At 51.5% G+C, this 26,423-nt stretch overlaps 1 protein-coding gene across 1 annotated transcript in view; it reads right to left on the reverse strand.

The window, feature by feature from the left end:
• LOC111146240 (polypeptide N-acetylgalactosaminyltransferase 17) overlaps positions 1 to 26,423 on the reverse strand; it is a 439,328-nt gene that overhangs the window by 346,098 nt on the left and 66,807 nt on the right. The gene's annotated exons all lie outside the window — the stretch shown is intronic.

The raw sequence follows: 26,423 nt of genomic DNA on the forward strand, positions 1-26,423 counted from the left end.
GCCTCCACAGCAGATGGGAAAGGCTCTTCTCCAGGCCCCTGCGGCCCCTTCCCGAGCCCTCTCTTCACAGCACTGACCATATTTACCCGTAACTTCGCTGCATGTGCAACTCTCAGCCAACAGAGAGCTCCCCTTGGGGACAGACCCGACCCTCACTCATCCCCGTATCCCCGGACTGCAGCACGGGACTTGGCCTACGAAAGGCGGCGTACAAATATTTGTGGGATAGAATCGACTCGTAAGCTCGCATTATCAAAGCTTCAGGAAGGAAAGTGTACTTAAGTAAGCTAAGCCTTACCAGGCTACTACAAAGCCGTAGGAGAGTTCACGGAGCGTGAAGAGTTCGCTGTCGGCCCCGGATCAGCCTCACACCTTGGGAATGCCGGGGGCTGTGGACAGCTTCTGATGTGGAGAAAAGCAAACGCTCCTGTCGACAGAGCTGACGGGGAGTCAGCCTTGCAGCCCTTGGGGGCTGGGGCCTGTGTTCCGTGTCGAGGAAGAAGCACTGAGGGCCGGCGCCTCTCCCCCAGGAGGGACTTGGGGGGCTGAGCTTATGTCCGCTCAAGGCCAGCCCAAATCTGGAGGAAATGACAAGCAATGATGAATCCCGACTTCATTCCTGGGTATTCATAATTGTGGGACACCCGAGAAGCAGGGTGGGGAGCGACTCTACAGAGAGCCAGGACGGCCGCCCAACACGGCCATGTCGCCTGGGTCCTGCAGGAGTCAGATAGCCCATCCACACCAGGATGCCGCGGGAGATGGGGATCTGGGGAACCCAGGCATGACATAGAGCTCACCCACTACAACACAATTCCTCCTCTGGGCAAATGCCAAGGACCCCTAAAAGTCACAGTGGGACCCACACGAGACAAGCTGAGGCCTCCAACATTCTCCTGGTGCTTTCCCACTACAGACCCATCCCCAGCTTCCCCATCAGGGACTGGAAGGACAGAGGCTGTTTCCCCAGGACCCCAGAGGGAGCGCTGGCTGAATAACCTGATGGGAAAAGCCACACTAAATCCATTGAGTGGTGGGAAAGTTCGGTGCAGAAGCCCTACAAAACCTACCAAATCTACAGCTTTAACACAGTAAATTATATTGATAAGTTGTTTCCATTTTCACTTCTACTTTTTCCCCCTTTGATAAATGGGCAGTGAAGGAACTGGCTGTGCTGGGAAAAACACGCTTGCCTTTGGAGAAGAAAAATTCATTAGTTAATCCACCTACGTGGAGAATTTATTTCCAAGGCTTAACTTTGGGGAGGTTTTATAATGGATGCCCTGACTAATGGGAAGCATGAATCTGTTCCAGATGGTTAATTACTTTTTATCATTCCTTTTAATAACAGTTAAGAGTAATAAGGCAACTGGTGTGAAAAATGAGAAACGCAAAAGGAATTAAATTGAAGTATCTTGCACCCTTTTCCCAAAAAAGGACGCACTGAAGTTGTACAGAGCGCCCTAAAAAAGGGGGGGTGTGTTAAAACGAGTGGAAGTTACAGATGATAAGCCACCTAAAAGAAACTAATTTCTATGTTAACCAAATAATGTCCCAGAAGTGGCCAACCAGAGGCCACCCAGCCATCCACGCAGGGGTGCCACGGAAGGAGCTGCTTTGGGGCCACCCAACCATCCACGCAGGGGTGCCACGGAAGGAGCTGCTTTGGGGCCGAGGCTTAGGGAGCTTCTAGACAAACTCTTCCCTCCCCTGTTCAAACCGGTTCACTGGCTCCACGTGGGAAATCTACACCCGCCAGCACAGGGTCTGGGAGGACAGGACCCCTGCCACCCAGGCTGGTTTCGCTCCCACCTTGCTTACTTCTTAGCTCACCCCGGACAACACCGAGCTGAAACGGACCAACACTGAAGTACACCGAGACGTGGTGAGCTCCGGCAAGCCACCCAGCCAGCCGCCGCGCCTTCACCCCGCCAGTCCGTCAACCAAAACACCTTCTCCAGGCTAAGGCACCTGAGAAAAGTCCCAGTCCACCTCAGGTATCCACTGAGGAGCTCCTTCCCTAAGGGGAGATGCCTCTCCTGAGTCCCAGGCCTGTAGCCCGCGGGACCGGACGGTACGTGTGCAGTCTGCATACACACCCGTCGGTCCGCAGGGGTCCGCGGACACTGTTAGAGCAGGCGGCAATGACCAGACATTTGATCTCGCCCTCCCCAGCCCTAGGTTGAGTCTTAGCACAGGATCAATAAATATTGTGTTGAATGGGCGAGTGAAGCAGAAAGGAATCCACTGACAAAATGGTCAAACTCGAACGTTCTGTGATTCTAGACGCATCCCCTTGCAGACACCGCCTCTCACAGCTGATGCCGGCAGTGGCGGCCACCTGCTCTTGGCAGGAGGCCGCGGTAGACCTGTTCTCTTGGGAAGCTCTGGTTTGAAACCGGACCCAGAATCTTCTCAGATGCGCAACAGGACGTGCTCAAGGAGAGCAGCACTCGGCCCGTCTCATTTCCTGTTCCTGGCTTGAACGGTGACTCGGCACGACACACAGCTCCCCTGGGCTCTGGTTTCCCCCCTGCATGCACCAGAGGAGGGTGCATGCCCCTTGGGGAGAGCCCAGAACAATCCACAGGGCCACGGGAAGACCATACGGGCTCACAGTCCCATATCTAAAACCTTGGGCCGGGCTCTGTTTCAGCGTCGGAGTTTAGGGGAGTTACATATATGACCCCATACTCTTCGGGGGCCCAGGCCAGCTCCCCAAATGAATACAGGACTATCCCTCCAGTATACATTGTAAACACAGTTACACTGAATGGGATAAATACATGCTGTTAAGAGCCTTTTATTCAGATAGGGTTAGACTTCATCACCTTTAAAAAAATTATTGTTAAAGATTTCATTTCTAAGTCTGTACTTCCAAGGATCATTTCTATAGTGTTACCAGAGAAGTTTTATGACCCAGCAATCGCACTACTGGGTATTTACCCTAAAGATACAAATGTGGTGATCTGAAGGGGCACGTGCACCCGAATGTTTATAGCAGCAATGTCTACAATAGCCAACCTATGGAAAGAGCCTAGATGTCCATCAACAGATGAATGGATAAAGAAGATGTGGTATATATACACAATGGAATACTATGCAGCCATCAAAAGAAATGAAATCTTGCCATTTGCAACGACCTGGATAGAACTAGAGGGTATTATGCTGAGCAAAATAAGTCAATCAGAGAAAGACAATTATCATATGATCTCCCTGATATGAGGAATTTGAGAAACAAGCCAGAAGATCATAGGGGAAGGGACGGAAAAATGAAACAAGACAAAATTCCAGAGAGAGACAAACTATGAGAGACTCTTAATCTCAGGAAACAAACTGAGGGTTGCTGGAGTGGAGGGGGTGGGAGGGATGGGTTGGCCGGGTGATGGACACCGGGGATGGTATGTGCTATGGTGAGTGCTGTGAATTGTGTAAGACTGATGATTCACAGACCTGTACCCCTGAAACAGATAATACATTATGTGTTAATTTAAAAAATAAACATAAAATAAAATAAATAGAAAAAAAAAGAAAAAAGAAAGAATTAGTGTTTGTATCAGTTAAAAAAAAAAAAAAAGGATTTCCTCTCTTAGAGCCGTTCAGGTTCACAAAGCAAGATTAGGAGCAAGGCACAGCGGTCTCCCAGATCCCCCTGCCGGCACACAGGCCCGTCCTCCCCGACGCTGAACACCCACCACATCTGCCAGAGTCGACGGCCCTCCATGGACACAATGATGTCACCCGACGCCCATCACTACAATGGGGCTCACTCTTGGTGTCACACGTTCTGTGGGTTTGGATCCCATTCTTTTTCTGAGTTTTGGAACTGCAGATACAAGATTATAAGCCCGGGTGGTGTAGTCCGTTGAGCGTCGGACTCTAGATTTTGGCTCAGGTCACGCTCTCAAGGTCACGTGACGGAGCTCCGTGCAGAGTCTACTTGACATTCTCTACCCCCCCCCGCCCCCTCCCCACTCAGATGCCCTCCCTTCCTCGGTCTGTCCAAGAATTGAAGAAGGAAACAGATCTTTATTTTTTTTATTTTTTTTTTTTAAAGATTTTATTTATTCATTTGACAGACAGAGATCACAAGTAGTCAGAGAGGCAGGCAGAGAGAGAGGGAGAAGCAGGCTCGCCGCTGAGCAGAGAGCCCGATGCGGGGCCTGATCCCAGGACCCTGATATCATGACCTAAGCCGAAGGCAGTGGCTTAACCCACTGAGCCACCCAGGCGCCCCCAGATCTTTATTTTTTTAATTGATAGAGAGAGAGAGACAGCGAGAGCAGGAACACGAACAGGGGTAGTGGCAGAGGGAGAAGCAGGCTCCCCGCTGAGCAGGGAGCCCGATGCGGGCTCAATCCCAGGACCTAGGATCATGACCTGAGCCGAAGGCAGATGCAAGGATGGAGCTACCCAGGTGCCCCAGAAGGAAATAAGTCTTTAAAAAAACAAAAAAGATTACAAGCCTATACTACAGCTTCTGGGACAGTAATGCTTATTGATCTGAAAATGAGACAGGACATCGAATCGAACCACACGTAACACACACCTTCGCCGTGGTGTTCCCACTGGCGGAACTGTCCCAGGTGGTTAAAAAAAAAAACTAGTGCCCTGAGTGAGCCCAGCACCCCCACGGCCCAGAGAACACAACACAGGCAGGCAGGTCTGATCAGAGCCCCGCGCCAACACGCCGTCACACGTGCCCACCCACGAATCCGCCGTCACACGTGCCCACCCACGAATGCAGATTCTGGGGCATGGCTTGAACAAGACCAGCCTCTGTAAGACAGGTGAGAGACTTACAGGTTTTCTGCAAAGCGCATGTGCAGAGGATGAGTTGCGAAAGGCGAGCACGAGCTAACAACCGAGCAGGGGAAGCAGACACTGTCCCCCTGATGGGAGCTTGTCGTCAGCCACCATAGGAGGTAAAAACAGGCCGATCAGACAGAGATCCGAGAAGAAGAAAAGGGATCAGCATGACGAGAACTGGAATCCGAGGGTGCAAAGCCATCTCATCACAGTGGCCCTCCCTGAAGAACAGACGGTGCCTCGAGCGACGGGCTGAGCACAGCGGGAGACCCTCAGGCTCACGGACACACACGGAAAGTGAACAGGAGTCGTCTGGGTGTCTTCAGTGATACTTAACGTCATACAGACACAATCCAAGTGCTTCCGGACATTCCCCAAACCGCATGACAGAGTTTTGATTCCTGGGGCACCCGGATGGCTCAGTCGGTGAAGCGTCTGCCTTTGGCTCAGGTCACAATCCCGGGGTCCTGGGACTGAGCCCCACATTGGACTCCCTGCTCAGCAGGGAGCCTCCTTGACCCCCTCCCTCTGCTTGTCACACACACTCTCTCTCTCTCTCAAATAAATAAAATCTTTAAAAAAACATTTTGATTCTCTTTTAAGGTTTCTTAATAGAGAAAGGTAAGAAGCCCTGTCGGGGAGACACTTGTGCTTTCGACTCTAGCAAAACCAGCCTGTCACACGCAGAACAATGTGCCCACAAATTAGATGCACTTCTTTGTCAGCAAATACCTTTGGAAAACGCACTGCAAACAGTGGGGACCATCTAGAGAGACACACGAGGAAGAGGCGTGCGGCTGGAGGTTTGCGGTGCTCTGGGGTGAGGATCTCTCTGAGAAACGTGCTAGACTCTATCTCCGCAATGATCCACCATGGTGTGTTTCTGTGTGTGTGTGTGTGTGTGTTTCTGTGTGTGTGTGTGTGTGTGTGTGTGTGTGTGTGTGTGCAATTAACAAAAGCCTTACGATAAGTTCATATTCTGAACCAAATGAAAACTCTTTTCCAGGAGGAAACGCAGTGTAGGTCCTGACGGAATCGTAGCTGTGCCTGAAATAAAAACAGGGTTGGAGCCGCGTGACAGAGACAGAGGCACAAGGAAGTTCACTTAGGGCATCACTCCCAGCAAGTGACTGTAGCAAAGGGAACCAAGGGCTCTGGGACATCAATTGTAAAAACACTTGATCTTTAAAATGGAGGCATCTCGGGGCGCCTGGGTGGCTCAGCGGGTTAAGCCTCTGCCTTTGGCTCAGATCACGATCTCAGGGTCCTGGGATCGAGCCCCACATGGGGCTCTCTGCTCAGCGGGGAGCCTGCTTCCTCCTCTCTCTCTCTGCCTGCCTCTCTGCGTACTTGTGATCTCTGTCAAATAAATAAGTAAATTAAAATAAAATAAAATAAAATAAAATGGAGGCATCTACCAAACCTCTTTAATAAGATGGGCAGTGATCTGAATCTTCTGGAACACCCGGACGTTTCCTGGGTATCTTGCATCAAAGAACTCAAGTCGAGTTGCAAATTTAAAACTTAATGAGGCGTTATTACTTTTTTACAGTTCAAAATTTAACGGCCTCTTCTTGGATGACAGGTGACTATCAAAAGCATATGGCACCCAGAAGATATTTTCAGGAAAAACAAATACACTGAATTTGTTCCTTCCAGGTAAAGATGACGTTTTAACAATAAATGAGGAAGCAATGCTTTCCAAATAAAAAAAGAAAAAAAAGAAAGAAAGAAAAAGAAACTTGTACTATTGGAGAGGCATTTTGTAAATGGATGTTTGGAAACGTTTCCATGATTAATGATTTGTGGCTGAAAACGCTGTAATTCGATTTATAAAAACTCATATCTGCACACTTCAAAAACTTGGAAACGGATTTTCCGAGTTTTTTAAATGTCTTCCAAATGAATTTCAGTGGGCTTCAAACCCATTTGTTAAAAATATTGAAACGCAGCCCATTTCAGCTAATGTGCAAGAACAAGGGACTGACATGCTGAGAAATGAAAATTTACCAGCTGAATTTCAACAAAAACCTTTGCATAACACACGGATGGGACTGAAAAATGAGCATCATAATTTAGTAAGTACCAGCACCGAGGAACCTCTTACACTCGAATCTACGTATCTCCTTGAGGTACATCTGCAGCTACTGAAACCGAAAATAAGTGAATTAAAAACAGACATCTGAGTTACCGTATCACAAAGTACTAAGTGGGGATTCTGAAGACAATAAAACATAGCCGCTAACACCGGTCTCGTTGAAACTATGACTAGCAATGATATTTTAATGAAAGCATAAAGGTTTTCTGTGCTATTAAATCAAATATTATGAAAGCTGGGTTTTTTTAAAAAGATTGTATTTATATATTTGACAGAGAAAGACAGTGAGAGAGGGAACACAAGCAGGGGAGTGGGAGAGGGGGAAGCAGGCTTCCCGCCGAGCAGGGAGCCCGATGTGAGGTTCGATCCCAGGACCCTGGGATCATGACCTGAGGCGAAGGCAGATGGTTAAGCACTGAGCCACCCCAGCACCCCGAAAACTGTTCTTTTAAACATTGATTATTTCACCATACCATTCCACGCCTTCACAGCTAGTCTGTTAGCACTTGAGCCACACGTATAATTTGTAAGTAAACAGATATATGGGTATTAGAGGTATGAACTCAAAAATTTTCACTAATATGATCCAAAAAAAAAAAGGGTTAGAGACCCCAATCTGTTAGGTGAAGAGACCACCACGTGTCTCATCAAATTAATGAGAGGAAAAATAAATACGAAAATGCTTTTAAAGAAGCACAGGCGCCAGAGAGACAAAAGCACTGTGAATAAAGAGGTCGAAAGGACAATGCGCTGCTACTATTTCTGAGTCCGCTGGTGAAAAATCCGGCCCATTTTGGCCTCATCCAGTCTAAAGGTGTCCAGTGTTCATTCTTTAAAAAAAAAAAAAAAAAAAAAAAGATTTTATTTATTTTGAGAGAAAGAGCATGAGCAGAGGTAAGGGCAGGGACGGAGGGAGAAGCAGGCTCCCAAGCCGAGCAGGGAGCCCGATGCGGAGCTCAATCCCAGCACCGAGATCATGACCTGAGCCAGAGGCAGACGCTTCACCGACTGAGCCACCCAGACACCCCTCTGATGTTCATTCTAACGTGGCTTTGTTATAATAAGAAAATCTGTAATAGATGCTCTTATTTGAAGATGGACCTTAAGAATCCATTAAAATAGGTCACGTAAGCCTTATTCACCCGCACAGATGAACCTCAAGGTACTCACTCTACTTTTGTTGTTTTTCTTATTACTTTATTATACAAACAGTATAATGAGGATGGTGATTAGCAGCTCATGTTTACCAAGTTCCTACTAAATGCCAAGCCCAAAGGGAGCATACATTACCTCGACAACACACTCGGAAATTTCCAGGAAAGCAGAGGGCGAAGGAGACCAAACTGGGTAGGGAGTGAAGGGTGTTGCCTTTGGAGTCAAACCACGTGGTTCTGGAAGCCCAACTCGGCTCCGAGTGACCTTCACAGGACAAACTGTCCAAGCTCTGTCCCTTGTCTGCAAGCACTAGCCCAAGGGGGGCCTGGGGGAGGCGGCAGAAACCAAAAGAACCAACATATGGACAGGCCAAGAATGGAGCCTGGGCTGGGGACAGGGACTGAGCTGCTCATACACTTCCGCAGCATTATACCCATTTTACAGATGGCCAAACTGTAATAATCCCGTGACATGACGAGGATCTGAATCTTAGCTGCATTACAAGAACAACGGAGGTCAAAAAAGTAAAAGCAATCAGTCCTGTTTACACCATGGGAAGCTACCAAGCGTTCTCACCTTCTGCGTGCCTTCCAGGTTCTACTTACCACAGACATACCTCAATTTTCTGTACAAATCGCAGAACAATGAGCAGCTGACATTATGCTCGTTTTCCCTGACTTCTACCATGAAAGCTTGTCAGCTCAGACAGAAACACACTTCTACCTGGTTTTAGTCATTATATCCTAAGGGTGGGCTGATACTCTGTGATTCGATATTCCATAATTATGATTATGGAATAATCACCACCCCGTCCCTGCTGGTCCTTGCGGCTGCTTCCGAATCCTTGGCATGGAAACCAACAAGACAATCAACACTTCCACGACTGTGGTATTTTTCTTCCTTTCAGACCGAATGCCCTAGGATAAATCCCCAGAAGGGAGATTACCAGTTCAGAAGGTATGAAATATGTTTATGGCTTAGGATATGTACTTCCAAGTGGCTTTCCAAAAGTGTGACTTGGAATTTACAAGGCCACCAGCTAGGTGGAAGCTGTGGGTCTTGGCAACACCTCAACCATGTTGGACAGCAAGGATTTCTCCGCAAACACATTCTCCTCTCTGCAGACTTCACGAAGCACGCTAGCCTTCTCTTAGTGGTTTCCCCTGTTTTTATGGAGTGATTAGTGCCTTTTTTTTTTGTCAAAATTTCCAACTCCAGAAAGCTAATTTGAAATACTAATTTGCACATGGGCTTCCCTTTAATTATCTCTAAGCTCTGCCCATCAGAGAGCCAGAAAATCGACACCCCAAACCAGTTCCATCCCCAGTGTCCACAGAACTGTTTGCTCTCAGGGACTCAGAACAAGATGCTACACGTAAGCTGGGGGTGGGTGGGGGCCCTCCAGAGACCCCACTCTTTTGTGACAAAGTCCCGTCAGACCAACTGCACCCGCCCTGGTGATGCTTGTCTGTCTCTGCCCCCTCCCTTCCAGCCCAGAGGACAAGGGATTCGCTTGGGGTGGCACAGTTAACATCAGCTACTTCAGACCTGTGCGCTCCTCTCGATCCTGGGGGACAGGCAGTGCCGAGGAAAAAGGGCACTGTAGCGTGCTTCACGAAATCAAGACGGTTTTTAAATAGTTCACCTTTTTAGCGCATTGTGAGCACGGCCCCCGCGAGAGTCAAGCATGTGCTCCGTGGGAAAGATCCACAGACCTCGAGCACGTCATTCGTGGGCTGTGACAAAGGTTCCACAGAATGGGGGGTTGGAAGACAAGAATCACGGGGTGCCCCAGAGTCAGAACGTAATTACGGAGCTGCTGGTCGTCGGGGAGCCAAGAAACCACACCAACACCCGACGGGGTATTTGAGAGTGTCTACGGTGGGGCTGTGTGACACAGATGAATGGCCGTTCCTTAGAAATACCCATCTCATCATGGGGCGGGGGGTCCTTCCCAAGAGATGGCTGGGTTGGTTGGTTGAGCTCTAATCGAAGCTCCGGCCACATCCAGGCGCCCTGTCTCTGTCTTCACGCCAAGATCGTGCCCGCGAGGCCCACACGCAACCCTTCATGCCTCACGCTGGCATCTCTCTTGTCCCCACGTTATACACGGAGACAGAGAGGTGGAGAGACCCACCCCAGGTCCCATGGCTAATAAAAGGCAGAGCTGAAGTCCAGCCTTAGGTCTGCATGACCCCGACATCTCAGCCCCTGACCACCAAGCGCTCTGTCTCCCTCAGAAGAATGAACACGCCAAACACCACGGGGTTTGGAAGCTGGGAGTGGCTGGCGGTGCCAGGCGCGCAGACCCAGCACGACGGCAGGCCTTCCACTTCACGGTGCCAGACCCACGGTGGGGCCGAGTGTGTGGGAGCGAAGGACGATGTCCTGAGCTGGAACAGCTCTGAGGATGGCTGTGGAGCCAGGAGAGACATGTTCTGAGCTGGGCTGGTGGGGGTGGGGCCCCAGAATGGGGGCTGGGGGCGGGCAATGAGACCCTCAAGGAGGAGACTGGAAGACCCCAAAGATGGATGGTCAGGAAAATGCACAGGACTGTCCCAGGCAGACAGACACACAGAAGGTAAGCCTTGGCCCCCCAACGCCCCGACACCTGGAAGAAGCCAACACAAGCCTCCCACCCAGCATCCCCTACATCTCCTTTCTCTCCCCACCTGGGCCAGAGGCTGGGCCCCAAACCATTGTCTCACTCTCATAATGACTCCCCAGCACCCCTGGCCTTCCAGGGCACCCTCCAGTCTCACCCTACCCTGGATCAAAGCTAAAATCCACGCCCCTGGGTCTGTCTCACTGTGGCTGAGCACTTCCAGAAAGCATCACACCATTGCGTGGACTGTTGGAAATTTCTAGTACCTCAGCTGGGCACTCGGTCAGCCCTCTACAGGTCCTTTAGGCTCCCTCTCCTACGCCCATTGGACCTGTAGCCTGTTTTTATGAGGCTACTCGTGCATCCTGCCGAAGCTGAATGCTGGGCTCCGCACACAGCCCTGCCCGCCGCCTCATTCGTTCCATCAGGCTCGTCTCCCCTGGCTTCTGCACATCTACCTTCAGAGCAAACCACCTCCAGCACGTCTACTTAGGCACAATTAAGAAGGTCTGACACTGTTCCATCGTCAGGCTGGGAACTAGACGGGTCAAGAATGATGTGCAGAAATTGATGGCAGTGAAGGGTGCACTGGAGAGCTGATCTAGAAGATTCTCTCCAACTCTGAGGTTCTAATGGCCCAAGTGGTGGGAGACCACAGACTGAGGAGGAAGGGGCCATCTGCAACCATCCGCGGTGGCCATCTTTACCTAGGGTGGTGACCTGCTCAACCACACGAATCGATGAACACTGGGCACCTTCCAGAGCAGGCCCAGTGACACACACCCCGGGGGTCATACCAGGGGATGAAATGGGACACAATTTCTGCTGTGTGTGATAGGGACCTGAAGTGATACTGGCTGTAATGACGCAGGTGGTAGGGACCCCAGCTCTTGGCCACCATCCCCAGGTAGCCACCCTCTTCGTTATGGTCCAAGTGGGCTCAAAATAGCATCTGCCTTCTAGCTAGTGGTCAGTGGGAAAGGGAAGAGGGGCACGTTCTCCTTCCCTATAAACGGCACATGGTTCTTCTGTTCATAGCCCTTTAGCTCATATCTCTGCACCCACACTGCAAGGGAGACTGGCCATGTACCCACCACAAAGCCCGTCTCTGGGGAAAACGGGAGACACATGGTCCTTGTCACAAAGGCTGAAGGACACAGAGGAAGCATGGCACCTGTCCCCAAGGAGCTGACTTACCCAAACAACTCTCCTGTCAGAGCCCTTAGGAGAAGAACCAAATGGAGAAAAAGAGAACAAGAAAGCACAGCCACCCAAGGGCACTAGCCTCCTTGGAGATTTGTAACTTTGGGAATATGCAAAGTATGTTGGCCAAAAAAACCACTTTCAGAGATCTTATGGACAAGCTCCGAGCCGGGGAAACAGAACTGCCTGATCCCCCAAATGCCGTCTGAAAGTATATTTGGTAGCTGAGAATATGGCTTATCTAAATATAATTGACAATTTCTCTGGTCGGCTAAGGCGACTGCTGGGGCAACACATGTGTCTCTATTTCAGGCTCTTCCCTGGGCACTGCACAGGGGCCCCTCGGTGAGGCTCCAAAGGAGTGAGCGTGTTTTTAATGTTCCATTCTTGGAGGGAAAGGGTGGGAAATGTCACTTCTTTGTAACTGTGAGGCATTCTTTTATTTCAATATTGTCCAAGATCCCTTAAAACACCCAAATTTAAGAAAACTAAGTTCTAACTCCCAGTGACTCCAATGTAATATAGGACAAGGTTGACAGCTTATTTTTCATAAACTCTGCAAACAACCACTTCCTGACTGCAGAGTCACTTATCACTTTGTTCTTGAAAAGTAATAATGTAAAAATCATTTTTCCCAGCTACACACACTATTTCCTAAATGGATGGCTTAAATTTCGAAGTGCGAGCTAGTAAAGCTATTTTTAAACCTGCTTGCTGAGCCTAATCACGTGGTCCAGCCCGTCTTTCTCTCTAGTCTGGGGCCTGGGGTGAGAAAGAATCCTGGGCTTGGTTTGTCTGAGCTGCTTCCAATGGGCAGACTCGGTTCCTTATGAATAAAAGGCCACAGGGTGAAGATATCACTGGGCCTTCTTGGGGATGCTACGTTGCAGGGCCCTCGCGCAAGGAAGGAGAAGGCTTTCTGTATCGGCTCTCTGTCATTGCACAACAAATTACTCCAAAATTTAGTGGCTTCAAGCAACACTTATTAGCTCAGTTTCCGGGGGTTGGAAATCCACACAGCTTAGCGTGGTGCCTCTGGCTCCAGGTCTCTCAGTAGGTTCCAATCAAATTGTCAGCTGGGGCTGCTGTCTCGTCTGAAGGCTCCATGTGGGGAGGGGGGAAATCCCTTCTGGGCTCACTCACACGTTTGTTGACAGGCCTCCAGCCTTTGCCACGTGGACCTCTCCACAGGGCTGCCTCCTGCAGGACATGGCAACGGGGTTCTCCCAGACGTGTGTTCCGAGACAGTGTGCCCCAGATAGTGTAAATGCTCAGAGTGTCCTCGAGGGAACTGACTTAGTTCTTGGTCTTGGTCTGTTACTGCCCAGCAGAATTTTATAACCTAATTTCAGAAGCGTCGTAAGTCACTTCTGCTATATTCTGTTCATGAGCATGAGTCAACAGCCTTACCCACACTTCGGGGAGAGGATTACACCCAGGCATAAATGTGCTATACAGGCATACCTTGGAGGCTACCTCCAATTTCCTTGCTAGGACAGGTTTTAAATTGCTTGGAAAGAAAGCCATCATTCATTATTTCACTTGGGACAAGAACAAACACTGATTCTAGGAGATGCATAGGGCTAGGGGAACCTGCATTCCCTCGGTCTCTGATATTTGACCTATTAGTTTAATAAACACTGGATGTAGGTACCTCTTTCCCAATTCCTCCCTGACCCCTCTCCAGAACCGGAGTGAGCTACTGGATTAGGACAGTCGAGAAGAAAGTCACTGTGCGGCCCGCACCCGTAGGGCTCTCTCCCTGGCAATTTCAGCTGCCCTGAGCAAGTGTGGCTGATCCGCCGTCTGCCACATGGCCTGTGCTCTGTCCCACAGGGAAGCTGTCCAGCTCCAGCTGTGATTGGTGGATTAAGTTTAATTGTGGGGCAAAACAGTAGGAAACCCACTGCGGCCATGGACGGGATCCACATCCCCTAGAGGCCAGCTTCTGTCACTCATAACGTGAATACAGTTCTACTCCACTGGCCTGATTCCTGTGCTCATTTCTCAAGGGATTCCAAACTCAGGTGGGGTAGAAAGGGCTGCTGACTACTGCCCTCCCTCCCCAAGCCATCCCCCATCGCACACAAGGATCGGCTCATGTTATCTGACAGGTGAACCAACCAGGGCACTGAGACAAGGACAGAGCATGGATAGAGCCCCCCAGGGTCCCCACACTCCTTCTCAGCCTCCAACTATTTACTGAGCCCTCCTGTGTGCTAGGCTCCGTGCTGGGGTCTAAGAAAGAGAGAGGTTCCCGTTGTGTTCCAGAAAAATAATCTGACCTCCCAAAGCCTCAATTCCCTCATCTTGAAAATGGGAAACAAGTAAAATGATGTACGTACGTGGGTTGAAAGTATTCAGGAAACGGTCAGCAAACAACAGCTCGCCCAACTCCTTGGCAGCCTGAGGGAGGGGGGAAGCCTACTAGGGCTACAAATAAGGACAATAAGACTGTCCTTAAAAGGCAGCACAAGGAAAGATTCAACGTGCCTACGGTCTGATGAACTGGGGCACTGCCAGTCCTCTCCCATGACGGATGGCCCTGCCTCCCACACTCCACCCCCCCCCAAAAAAACAAGGTGCCAGGATGTCTGTGTGCTGTCAGGGAGGCCCACGGTTCCCTGCAAGTTCTGGCAAACACTGAACGAAACTCAGCGGGGCCATGAGCAGAGCATGACCGAGAACCAAGGCAGTTCCCTCAAGGACACTCAGTGAGCTTGTAGAAGAGACAAAAACAGAGCAGGGTATGGATCGTTTCCTCCCCCAGGCTGACTCTCTGTGCTTCTCTCTTTCCGGTGGCTGAGATGATTACGTTCCCCCAGCACGGCCAGCAGCGACGGCAGCAGGTGTAGCTTCCGTAAACACCCGACACGAGTGCTGCGAGCGAGGTCAAGGGCAGGTGTCCCACCGAGGGCTGGCCTGGATTCCACGTCTCCAGCTCACGCTGCTCTGGTCACAGATTCCCGGCGTAGACCGGAGGTGTCAGCTGGAGATCCGGGAGCGCGCGCCGGCCTGGCCCTCCCAGGTGCGACAGCAGGAGCTCAGCGGCCAAACTGCGTGATCGCGCTCGCCCTGGAGAAAGGAGACGACGCAGCCTTGCAGACGGGCGAGTGTGTGCAGTCTGCAGTGCTCCTGAGGAAGCAGGTGACAAGGAGATCAGCCGTCCTGCGGCCAATGACACGGGCGCCGGCCCTGAGAAGCCTCGTCTGCTTTCTGGTAGATTCCGATCTTGGTTCTAGGTTTTCCACATTCAGAATAAAACCCCCCTGCAAGGAAGTTAGCAATGAAGCATCATCTCCCCTTTAAACCCTAGTATGGATGAGCTCGTCAGCTCCTTTCCTGAGAGCAGAAGAGAGCGCGGAAGAGACAACGGGGGTCCCCTGTGCTCGGCCCCTGGGAGCGTCTGGACTAAGTGAAAATTTGCTTTCATTTGGTGTTAAGATCCACTCTCCTTTGCCGGGAGCCTCCAAGGGTTAGGGAAAAGTGGTAAAAGCCTGGCTTTTCAGTAAAAATGGAGAGAAATATATGATAATTCGTTGTCTCATTCTTTGGTGTCTCTGGCTGTACTGGGAGTAACTGTACGATAGCAATGCTGCTGAAAGCCTTCCCTTCTCCTCTCCCTCCCCCTGGCAGTACCGGACAAAGATTTCTCATTTCATACATCATTTATTCCAGCGGCAATTCCATCCAAGTCACTTTAGGTCCTCAGCAAACAAAAAACAGCAAAATAAAAGTACACTGCAGCCTGAAAACCAGAAATCGTGACTCATGCGGGCGTCTGTGTCGTAAAGTCACAAACCCCGGACTGATGGTCTTATTCCCAACTCGGGGCGAAACCAAGAGGGGCCGGACTGAATTATTTATCGTGAAGGGCAAAGGCAATCCTCCAGCGTCCTCACTGTGCAGGAGACGGCCAGGTACAAAAGATTTCACGCAAGACGCGTCTCCTGGGACTCTGCATCCATAACACTGGGGCTGGTCTCTGGGGGAGATAAAAGCAGTCTGGTCCGGTCCTGTGGGTTATCATTGCAGAAAGAAAACAAAGGCTAATGGTCACCATGGACGAAAGCAAGATTCATTCCAGAGCAGCGGAGCACCGGACAGGTGCCGGAGGGCTAGTTTAGTTATCTTCCTTTACTCAACCCCCACCTCCCACAGCCGTGCGTCCTCCAAGATCGAATGGAGAGTCAGCACACACAGCTCAGAATCTCTAGGCAGGCAAATCACCCGGAAGAGACAGGCTCGTGCCCAGATGGTAGCTGGCTGACGGTGTTAAGACATCCGGAGCAAGGAGCCTGAGGTCCAGATGCCCCTGGGTCAGCGCCAGACTGTGGAACGACGTTCGCAAAAGGCAAGACCAGGGCCGCGGGGCAGCCGTTGCACACGCACCCTTTATCCCAGACCACAGCCGTCACACATCAGTTCGACCAGGTTGTTCAGGTGCTGGGCTCCCAGAGTCCACTTCTGATTGTTCCTTGGCTTTCCGTTTGGTCAGTAGAGGGCTCTGTGAGGGTCACACCCATGCATGCTTCCTAGGTCTCGCAGCAGGGACACCACTGCCCCTCGCAATCTCATCGAATGGCAACCTGGGTTTCACTGCCGTTGGACGTGACTCTCAGTGAACGCGTCCCTCATGGGGGCTCCTCCATCTCTAGGGCCTTCGGGATAGACCGGTCCAGCTCTGTCCTCTCTCCGACACTGCTCCCACTTCCGTGAACGGGGATGTGGGGAGGGGCACGGCCAGCAGCGCAGCCCCACCCCAGGCTTCTGGGCAGACTCCCCCCACCCCCGCCGGCCCCCCAGCAAGTGAAGGAGCAGCGGGTGTGGTGAACAGGCCACTAGGGCTCCCGGCAAGACACCCAGGGGTTTTTTCCTCCCTGTTCCAAGGAGATGTAACTGACACATCGCTGTGAAAGCATAAGGTGCCCCGTGTAAGGGTCTGACTCGCAAATCCCGTGGAATGCGCACCGCAGGATGTTCCGTGAGTGCCCATCCACTCTTACAGACACAATAAAAAGCAATGGATTGTTTTCCTCAGGATGAGGACTCAGGATCTACTCCGGTCGCAGCTCTCCAGCGCGTCCCACGGCAATGTTAGCAGCAGTCATCACAGGTGCATCGCCCGTCACAAGCCCGGAGGTTACAAGTCCAGGCTTCGCACCCCCGCCCCCAGTTGGTGGAGCAGACTCCAGGGTTCTGCGCTGTTTCCCTTTCTGTATCCCGGGGCTTTTGAGACGACTCAATGACCTGTGTGTGAATTTGGAATTCATCACGGAAATGCACCTGCTCCTAAGATACATAAAACCCCCTCGCCCTCCACTCCTCCTGCTCCTCTGTTTTCGGGGTCTGGGTCCCCTCTGCTCCCTACTGCTCTCACTGAATACAAGATGCCTGGGAGTCATCAGCGGAGGGCATGCTCTGGACAGCGTCCCCGTCCCACCGACCCCACCCACCGCTCCTCAAGAGGATGCTTCCCCTTGCCTGAATGAGACGGGCTGATGAGAGCCACGGGCAAGCAGTCTAGTCTGAGGGCATGGACTGTGGAGGCCATCCCTCCAGTGTGTAGCAAACAACCCCTGAGGGCAGACTCAGGCTTCTACTCCCTTTGCCTTGACCACCTCCATCCCATGTCCCAAACTCTTAGTGATGACGGACACCCGCCGAGTGTCCCAGGACCCAATGGGTCTCTGTGGCAACCAAGAATTCTCTGTTGTGAATAGTGACTTTGCGCATGACTCAGGGAATGCTGGAATACAGAAGCCCTCATCTGCCCCAGGAGAGACCAGCCACCCAGATCCTACTTCTCCATCATTGTGGCCTGAATGTCTGTGTGCCCCTCAGATCCTATGTTAGAAGCCTCATCCCCAAGGCAGTGGCAGTGGGAGGGCGCTGAGGATACAGGTAGGGCTTCCCCCCTCTCCCTTCCTTCCTCTGACCAAGGGGACAAGGGAAAGTCTGCTGGGAGCTGAAGGAGCTGAGAAAGCGCTTCCTCCACTGATGCTGTTGCCAACTTCCCTCCCTCTTTCCTGAACGCAGGCAGCATGCCTGGAGCTGTGGCAGCCGTCTTGCAGCAAGGAGGGAAGCCCTGATATTAGCTTCTTCCATGTAGTGGCAGCCCATTCCCGCATTCTTGGCCATGAATGAAACAAACCCCTATTGAATTCGCTGTCTTAAGGCTGATAGATCTCAGCAGACACATACGACTCCACTTTCAACAAATGACCTCATATTTGGTCATTTGGCATGGGTCTCATGGGGTGGGTAGGGAGAGGCACAGAGCAGAAGCAGCAGTAATATTAATGCAAGGAACACGCTCTGCTTCCTCTCCCCAGGCCCAGGCCCACACCATCCCCTTCTCCCTTTACCCGCTGGGCCCACCGGTGCGTGGCTCCTCTTCCCGCAGCCCTCAGTCATGGCCCTCAGCTCCGCACAGTGTTCTCAGCGCTGGGTGGGGCCCGAGGCCGGCCAAGCCCGTCCCGCTGGCCCACGGCTCAGTCAGTCTAAGCCCCTCCGAGACACACGATCTCTCAGCTCTACCCTGTTATCCTCCTCCGGCCTGTGGGGCAACCTAAGTGGGCACCTGCTGCCGCGGCACAGCTTGTCACAGATACTGGGCTCAATGGGGGTGGGCCGCCCCGCGACTTCTCGCCCCAGAGGCCAGGGAGGGAGGCCGGCCGTCATTTGGGGCAGGAGGGGCCTCCCAAGTGCATCCTGGGTCAGTGAGCAGATCTCGTGCTGCAGAGAGATGTGGAGGCCGGCCGGCCCGTCCCGGCTCTGCGTGGGAATCTTCACAGCTCTCTTGGACACGTGCCCATGATTACAGAATGTCTACATCCCTCCTGGGAGTCATGTCCTCACACAGCGGCCCGCAGAGCAGAAAAGAAGGGCAAGTGACAACCGGGACACCCGCTGTTGACTGGTCCTTTGCCTCGTGAGCCAGACCAGCCGGGCACAGACGTGCTGGCCAAGGAGCATCAGATCAGGCCCTTGGCAAAGAAGGAGGAGGAAGATCACTGTGGAATGCAAATGGCCCTGAGAGGGCGGGTTCTGATCCCTGGAAGCTGTGAGTGTCAACCTTATTCGGGAAAGTCCTCACGGAAAACATGATCAAGTTAAGGATCTTTTTTGAGAGAGACAAAGAGCGAGAGAGAGAGCACCACGTGTACGAGGTGGGCAGGAGGGAAGGAGGGAGGGGGAGAGAGAGAATCTCAAGCAGGCTCCACGTTCAGCACAGAACCCCACGTGGGGCTTGATCCCAGGACCCTGAGATCATGACCTGAGCTGAAATCAAGGGTCAGTTGCCTAACGGACCGATCCCCCGCCGCCAAACCCCCTCCAAGTTAAGGAGCTCGACGTGGGGAGTGTCCTGGATTGTGCAGGTGGGCCTCAAAAGCAATCACAAGGGTCCTTATGGGAAGAGGCAGAGGCGCATCTAACTGTCCTGTACTGGAGGGGAGAGGGCAAGGGAACGACAGAGCAAGGGCTGGTGGGGGGGGGTGGCCTGCAACGAGGGACTGGCGCAGCCACAAGCCACACAAGCCAGTAAAAGCTGGCAGCCACCAGCAGCTGGAAGAAGCATCCCCACACCCCGTGAACATCTGGAGGGAGCAAAGCCCTGTGAGACCTCAATCTCAGGCCAGCAGTACTGATTTAGGACATGTGGCCTGCAGAATCGAGAGAGAATACACACCAGTGGTCTGACTCCTCTCAGCTTGTGGCGATTCACTATAGCAGCCACAGGAAACAAACACGAGGAGAATGGCTCAGGGATGGGAAAGCGTCGATGGAAGCCCCAGGTTCCTCCACATAGACTCGGACCTCTCCTTCCCACCCCAGCACCCAGTGCTCCTGTGTGCACATGCACGCTCACGCACACGCTCTCCTTCCCACCCCAGCACCTGGTGCACCTGTGCACACGTGCACGCTCACGCACTCACTCTCCTTCCCACCCCAGCACCCGGTGCACCTGTGTGCACACGCACGCTCACGCACACCGCTCTCCTTCCCACCCCAGCACCCGGTGCACCTGTGTGCACACGCACGCTCACGCACATGCTCTCCTTCCCACCCCAGCACCCGGTGCACCTGTGTGCACACGCACGCTCACGCACGCTCTCCTTCCCACCCCAGCACCCGGTGCACCTGTGTGCACACGCACGCTCACGCACATGCTCTCCTTCCCACCCCAGCACCCGGTGCACCTGTGTGCACACGCACGCTCACGCACTCACTCTTCTTCCCACCCCAGCACCCGGTGCACCTGTGTGCACATGCACGCTCACGCACACGCTCTCCTTCCCACCCCAGCACCTGGTGCACCTGTGTGCATGTGCACGCTCATGCACACGCACACCCCCCTCTAGCAAAGCCCTCCTCATTCTCTGCCTTGGTAGGGCCTGAAGACGAGCCCCAGGAGCAGATGCCAAGCTGGGGTTCTGTGCCACCCCTGTGTCCTCCTCTATTGGCCTGGGCGTCCCCGGATGCTCCTTCTTTCTAACAACGAAAGGGAGCCCCAATGAGACACGGCATAGACGCAGCAGGATCGACTCTAAGGAGAAGCCAGGCGTGCCGCGGCCAGCAGAATCTCGCTTCGCGTCTCACTCAACCATGCGCTGGAACGAGGGTTCGGGTTCCCTCAGCCAAGCACAGGATGTTACCATTGGATGTGCTTTTCAGCAAATCACTCATAAAAAATTCATGGCTGCAGCTGACCCTCATTATAATGTGTTTCATTAAATTAAAACATCAATCTCAGAAATATATGTTTGCTTAACAGGCAGAAATGATTTGGGGACGTCATTCTGCATGCCATCAAATCAAATCAAATGGTGGGAGCAAACGAAATTAAGCCATCAAGCAAAGGGGGCAGGAGGGATAACAGAGGTTTCTTGCCAAAGGAACATAATCATGGCTTGTGAAAAGAGCTCGAAGCACCCAGATCACGGAGCCAGGAAAAGCAGAACGGGACAAGAAGTGTGGTCGGACACGACTCCTTCGGGAGGCAGAACTGGGATCTCCCCAGAGCTGCAGGACCTACCGTTTGACCTCCAGGGCCTCCCTTTTGGACTGCATGGAGGGCAGTTTCTAAGGAGGGGCTCAAAGGCCGGAGAGGACATAACGATCCCCCCACCCTCCACTCCCTTCCATTCCGAGGACGTGGGGTTCCTCAGAAGGCAGCGCAGGACCCGGACAGACTCTCAGCCCAAGAAACATTAAGAGGCAGAGCCAACATCCCAGCATCTGTCCCAAACAAGACCCGACAGGACCTCAGAGATGTTTTCCTCCAGTTTGAAAGGCTCTTCCAGGTGCACCACCTTATTTGTGACGGTGCCGCTATGAAGCAGAGAAAACCATGACCATGCCCCAACATAACAGCGGAGGGGTTCAGACTGGGCCATGAAGACAGGGAATGAAAGCCCCCAAGTTGGAATCTAGGTTCACTGCTTTTCACATTGACCTTTGCTGTGCCACTGCCCAGAGGACGTCCTACCTCCCCAGCCCCCAGACTCCAGGCTGCCTGAGCCATGCCCCGAGAAGGGCCCGGAGGAGAGGTGGGAAAAACATCCAGGTCACAGACACGTAAGACCTTACCACCTCACGAATGACCAGTTATCGAAGGAGCACCTCGTGCCTACTTGTTGTTCAGAAACAGGAGCTCCAGAAGAAGGGTACCAGGGTCACAAAGCTAATTTTGGTTTTAATTAGCTTTAGTATATTACTCGAAAGTGGTGTGGATTTGATTCAGAAAAAAATTCTTTAAAAGGCATTTTAAAAATCTGTAATATAACCACTAATTTTTATAGGCATGTATATATAATATTTTTGCAAATGCAATCGTACTATAATGTGACATGTCTGCTTTCTTTTTAATCCAACAGTGCACCACAAGCACTGCTTCAAGTCTGAATACACACGGCCATCACCGTTCCGCGGCTGTGCGGTACGCCACTGCACAAATGTGCCGTAACGTATGTGACCGACTGCCCCTTATACATCTCTCCAATTTTCTTCGGTCGTGACAACACCGCAGTAGCCCTCCGGCGCATCCCCCCCCTTGTATACACACACTTCTCTACTTACTTCCTTGAGATGGTTTCCAACGAGGTGATTGTTTGGTCAAAAGGAAGGTTGTGTCATCCACTGCCACAAGACACTTGGGGACATCTCTCAGACAACAGAGTACAGGGCTGTTCTCTACGTGAAAATTAACAGCTCTACTCATTCACTGGACTTAATTTTTTAAATTAATTAATTAATTTATTTATCTGAGAGACAGTATGAGTGGGAGGAGGGCCAGAGGGAGAGGAAGAATCCCAGGCAGACTCCCCACTGAGTGCAGAGCCCAATGCGGAGCTCGATCCCACAGCCCTGAGATCAAGACCTGAGCTGAAATCAAGAGTCAGACACGTAAGAGACTGAGCCACGCAGGTGCCCCTGACTGGACTGAACTCTCACTTCCTAGGAGAATGGCCCAGGGCAGGGCGTTTACAGTCCCAAACATCTCGGTGGCCAAAGAACTAGCTTCTATGTAATCACTGTCCTCATTACACAGCGCGAAGCCCTTACCAACCTGGAAACACAAAAAAAGATGATGCTTTTTTCAAAACATTTGCAGATCAATTGAGATCATTATTATCTCTATTGCCTACAGCACTTGCACACTTAAGGCAGTAAAGCACGATTTCTGTAAGAAAGAGATTATATTCATTGGAAGTGACATTATCCAAAATGACACACCACATTGGTTTCAACAATAAAGGAAGTGTTTTGGTCAGGTGGGGCTTTCTACAGCAGCAACTCACACCTTAAGCCCCAAGGTGCTGGTTCTTCGGGCCCCCCCTTCCCTCCTGGGTTGGCTTCGCCCTCAGGCTCTACATGACAACTGCTCCCTGCCGCAGCACCTGACCCTCATGGAGGCAAAAAGGCTGCAACCGCTCCAAACCCGGTGTTTTGGAACACATCATCATCCACAGAAAGGAATAACATTCCCTCCGGTTGCTGCTACGGAAGAGAGAAAGCCTCCCCTTTCCAAGTCCTTAGAAAGGATTTTCTCATGGTTTGGAGGTCTGACCGGGATGGAATGCACCCAGTGTTTTGAAAGCGAGTGGGATCCTGTTTGCTCAAGTTAGGTATAATGTCAGTCCCAAGTGCACCAGGCTAAGGATGGTGGGAGGGGGGGAAATTCAGGTTACAGTGTCTGGAAAGACAGGCACTGGATGCCCTCCTTCTAACAGATGTCCACTTCAGACGTTAAACAACAGTGAATAGAAATTAAAAAACAATAACATCATAAGAAACAAAGAAAACCTTTATGATCAAAAGTTTAGAGAAAGCACTTTATTGAACACACGCTTCTTCTCTGCTTCTTTCTGAAACCTTATCAAAACAGAAGTAAAAAGAATTTTTAAAAAATCTGTGAACTCTACAAGAGGAGCCCAGGGCATCTTGTGGTATCAGAAAGTGAAAAAATGCTCAGGAAAAAAAAGAAAGTGGGACTCACATCAAGAGGACACAAGAACCAAGCTGACAACCTGTGGCCAGTGCAAGAACCATCTGAGCAATAGAAGAAAGAAACAGAAAACTGGACATAGCGCCAAAGAATAAAATAAATGTGCATAAGTCCATCCCTACTGATATAAATAAATTCTTGGATGAACAAAGAAGTGAGGGACAAGGGACAACTTTTCCTTACAAAACTCCCATTAAGAAGTACGGATGGAATGACCGAAGCAGAAAATCTCCACCAGAAACCACAGTAACCACTGCTGCAGGCAATGCCTCCCAATGCACGCGTAGGCGAAAGTTTAAGGAGAAGCAGGACTCTTGCAGAGGCTTCCAGAATCCCCCAAAGGCATATTAATTACAAAGAAGGCTTTACACCCCTACTGGAACTTTGTGCGGGGGAGGGACCTGGCAGCCACCACCTAAGCTAGTCATCGTATGAACGTTACCAGTTGTATCCATCAGGTCCCCTAACTCTGACATGATGCCCCGAGGCGACCCGTCCCCCTGTGGTGTCCTTCCCCCAAGTCCAAAACCCTCCATCGAACCCTGAGAAAACTCCACACCACACGAGCCCACGTTAAGAGACCTTCTCGGAATACCTGAACAGCGCCCTTCCAGCCCAGGGAGTCATGAAACCCAAGGACATCCCGAGCAATTCTAACTGCTTTGAAGAGACAACAAAACCCGGACAGCTCATCACGATGTAGCATCTGGGACCGGATCTCAGAGTGGGAAAAGGGCGTTAAAGAAAAATCCAGTAAAATCTGAATCAGGTTCTGTCGTTAGTACATCTGGTTATTACATTTAGTTTCGGACTAGACCAGCACTAGTGTCTTTGCTCCGACAGTCACGCCGCCGTTCTGTATGATGGCCCCGCCAAGGAGTGCGCTGTACTCTCTCCGCAGCTCTTCCCTAAGTCGACAATCACTTCAAAACTCAAAGCTGCAAATGAAGCTCACACCCCAGGCAGCAGCCTGGGGAGAAGGAAAGAGACAAGGACCAGATTCTTCGACTGCAGAGGCAGAAGCCCACTCGTGCCCAGGCATCTCCAGAAAGTAGGGGCAAGTCACGTGGTTGAAAGAGAAGCTTGGCTGTAATTCTGTATAAGGTGCAGCTAAGCCCCCAGTCCTCCGACCCCACCTCATGCCAATCCCACTCGGACAGCTGACTGCCTCTCCCACATGGGCCCCAAGCTAGGCTCCCAGGAGGAGGGCAAGGGGTCAAAGGGAAGAGAGGAAGGTCACATGGAAGTCTGGTTCCCCATCATGAGCTCCCAGATGCTCACAGCAGGCCTCCATCTGGCAGACTAGGAATTTCTCCTCCAGGGAAACTGGATGGCCCCAGAGGAGAGATCCGCAGACACTGACAAGTGGGATTTGCCTGGCATATTGGTCTTCTCGGGGCTCCTCATAACAAAGTACCATGGGCTAGGAGGGCCTTGAGCAACAGAAACTTGTTTTCTTCTAGTTCTAGAAGCTGGAGGTCTGAGATCCAGGGGTCAGCGGGTTGGTTTCTTCTGAGGAAGAGGGTTTTCTTGTGGTTTGGTGGCTTTGACCAGGATGGAATATTCGCCAACGGATTTAAACCGAGTAGGAGCCTGGGCTCGAGTTAGGTATAATGTCTGTCTCAAGGGCACCAGGCTAAGATGGAAGGAAATTCAGGTTACTCTGTCCAGAACGACGAGGACGGATGCCCTCCTGACAGATGCCCACTTGAGAGATTATTTCCTTCGACATCAGTAAATACAACTACAAGAACAATAACATCATAAGAAGCAGACAAAGAAGATCTTTAGGACCAAAAAAGTGCTGGAAAACATGGTCCTGAACACAGGCTTCTGTGCTTCCTTCTGAAACGTTATCCAAGCAGATGTAAAAGCATTTAAAAGCCATGACCTATACACGCTTGCAGTGTACGTTCTCCCTGACTTGCGCATGGACGCCTTCTCCCCAGGTCTTCACGCAACCTTCCCTCCGTGTGCGTCTGTGTCCTAAGTCCCACCCCTTATACGGACATCGGTCCTATTACATGAGGACCCATGTTAATGGCCTCATTATACCTTAATTGCCTCTTTAAAGACCAAGACCCTATCTGCAAATACAGCCACATTCTGGAGGAACTGGGGGTTAAGACTTCCACATATGAGTTTGGGGGTGACAAATGAGTCTATATCACCCAGTGAAACAGCCACACACCCGCTCGAGTTGCCCACCGGTGGGGACCCCCCCACTGCTCTGCCGCACCAGGCACAGAACGCTGCCCAAGGCCTCAGCGCCTTCCTTCCAGATTCGAAAGAACAAAGTATCACCAGGCCTTAAGGAAAAGTAGCAGCACGAGGGTAGGTGCTGAAGCAAACATGTAAATTAACACCATGCTTGGGATGGGGAGAGCACGGACCCCACGCAGGGCGCAGGGCGCAAGGCACGCCCCCCCGGAACGCTGAGAGCGTGGAGGGAAGGTGCCGCAGCTCACAGTACAGATGGCACATGCGGAAGAGGAACACTCCTGGGCGAGAAAAGGCTTTAAGGAGTCCAGAGAACAGAAATTGTAAAATTTTAAGAGAAGAGTCGAGCGACCAAATCTCCCCCCAAAATTGGATGAAAAGACAAAAAGGCAAAAAGCAAAAATACGAGAGGAATAAGGAAAGTCAGAGGTTCGATCAAAGAGGCCTAGCCCTGGATGGAGAAGCGTTTCAGGAAACCGGGGAGACGAGGATTTAGAATATAGACACACAGCAGAGCGGACAGTCCCGAGGGAACATAGCAAAACGAGAACGGAGGCTCCTGGAAACTCAGCCCCGAGCACAGGGGAAGGCAGGAGGAACCCCGGGAGGCGAGCGCGCAGCAGGCACTGCGGGGCCCCAGGAGGACCATCGCCAAGGAAAGAACAAAACCACACCAGAAAATGGAGCTCACGGGCTTGACTGTGTGGAAAGAGCATCCAGAGGGGTTCATCACCTCGGGGCAGCCTACGGGACAGTGGCCATAAGCACAGACAAAAATACCCAAGAGCAAGGAAGAGGGAAAGAAGCAAGGTGACTGTTCA

This window comes from Enhydra lutris, unplaced genomic scaffold (genome assembly GCF_002288905.1).
Source record: "Enhydra lutris kenyoni isolate GAN:26980312 unplaced genomic scaffold, ASM228890v2 scaffoldscaffold13, whole genome shotgun sequence".
Taxonomy (NCBI): Eukaryota; Metazoa; Chordata; class Mammalia; order Carnivora; family Mustelidae; genus Enhydra; species Enhydra lutris.